This window comes from Physeter macrocephalus, chromosome 18 (assembly GCF_002837175.3).
Source record: "Physeter macrocephalus isolate SW-GA chromosome 18, ASM283717v5, whole genome shotgun sequence".
Taxonomy (NCBI): Eukaryota; Metazoa; Chordata; class Mammalia; order Artiodactyla; family Physeteridae; genus Physeter; species Physeter macrocephalus.
In genome coordinates, this window is record NC_041231.1 from 103,127,321 (window position 1) to 103,128,903 (window position 1,583).

Here is a 1,583-nt window from a genome sequence, read left to right on the forward strand (position 1 = left end):
GCCACGGCTCACGGGCCCAGCCGCTCCGCGGCATGTGGGATCTTCCCGGACCGGGGCACGAACCCGTGTCCCCTGCATCGGCAGGCGGATTCGCAACCACTGCGCCACCAGGGAAGCCCCGTGGCAGTTTTTAATTTAATATATTGTGTGATGCTTTCCTTTTCACTAAATGTTCTACTAAGGCATCATTTTAAATGGCTGCATGGTGTTTTAACATATGATGTATTTAACATAGATGTATTTAATCAAATGTTTAAAATTTTTGAACTTTTTTCCTATGATGATAAATGCTAGTGATGAGCATATTGCTTATAATAGCAAACAAAACAAAACCCAACAAGCAAGAAAATATTTTGTAACCTCCAAAATTATTTCCTTAGGATAAATTCTTAAAAATAGTTCTGAAAACAAGCACTTGGATAATTTTAAGACTTTTAATAGGTATTGCCAAGAGAATATCCCTTTTTGCATTCAGCATCCGTTATTTCCAGAACGTAAGGATGGGCCGATATTTTTCCATCACGTAAACAATCTGTTAATTTAGGACACAATGAACTATGTTACTCCTCTTGGTCTGTCCCTTCAGCAGCTGCAGCTTTGGAGTTGCCAGGAAGTCACCTGACCGGCAAAATCATGGACATCTTGGCCATCATCAAAAAGAACACAAATAGCAAATGTTGGTGAGGGTGTGGAGAAAAGGGAACCCTCCAGCACTGTCGGTGAGAATGTCAGTTGGTGCAGACACTATGGAGAACAGTGTGAATGTTTCTCAAAAAAGTAAAAATAGAACTACTGTATGACCCAGCAATTCCACTCCTGGGTATATATCTGAAAAAAAACAAGAACACTAATTTGAAAAGATACACACACCCCAATGCTCATAGCAGCATTGTTTACAATTGCCAATATATGGAAGCAGGCTGAGTGTCCATCAGCAGATGAATGGATAAAGAAGATGTGGTGTATGTACAACGGAATACGACTCAGCCGTAAAAAAGAATGAAATTTTACCATTTGCAGCAACATGGATGGACTTGGAGGGCATTAAGCTAAGTGAAATAAGTCAGACAGAGAAAGACAAATACTGTATGATATCACTTACATATGGAATCTAAAAAATACAAGAAACTAGTGAATACAACAAAAAAGAAGCAGACTCACAGATATAGAGAACAAACTAGTGGTTACCAGTGGGGAGGGGCGGGGAGGGGCATTACATGGATGGGAGAGTGGGAGGTACAAACTATTGGGGTAAGATGGGCTCAAGGATGTACTGTACAACATGGGGAACATAGCCAATATTTTATAATAACTATAAATGGAAAGTAACCTTTAGATGTTGTATAAAAAATTTAAAAACTTAAAAAAAAAAAATCATGGACATTCTACTGGGCTCATGGTACCTACTTGTAACAGTAGGAGAGGCAATGCAATTGCCTTTCTTTCAGTTCAAAGAAATGAATCCTAATAAGTTTGTATAAATTCACATAGCTAGTGAAAGTTTTTGTAGGTTAAAACATACACTGCGGGCTTCCCTGGTGGCGCAGTGGTTGCGCGTCCGCCTGCCGATGCGGGGGATGCGG

General features: G+C 40.1%; 1 protein-coding gene across 3 annotated transcripts in view; it reads left to right on the forward strand.

The window, feature by feature from the left end:
* BLOC1S5 (biogenesis of lysosomal organelles complex 1 subunit 5) overlaps nucleotides 1–1,583 on the forward strand; it is a 120,177-nt gene that overhangs the window by 115,529 nt on the left and 3,065 nt on the right. The window contains exon 6 of one of the 3 annotated variants that reach the window (XM_055080131.1): nucleotides 587–1,149. The exons of 1 other annotated variant lie outside the window; for it this stretch is intronic. The gene's annotated coding sequence lies outside the window, so the exon portion shown is untranslated. Of the gene's footprint in view, nucleotides 1–586; nucleotides 1,150–1,583 lie in introns of those variants that run through there. One more of the 3 variants, XM_055080135.1, reaches the window with a different exon arrangement.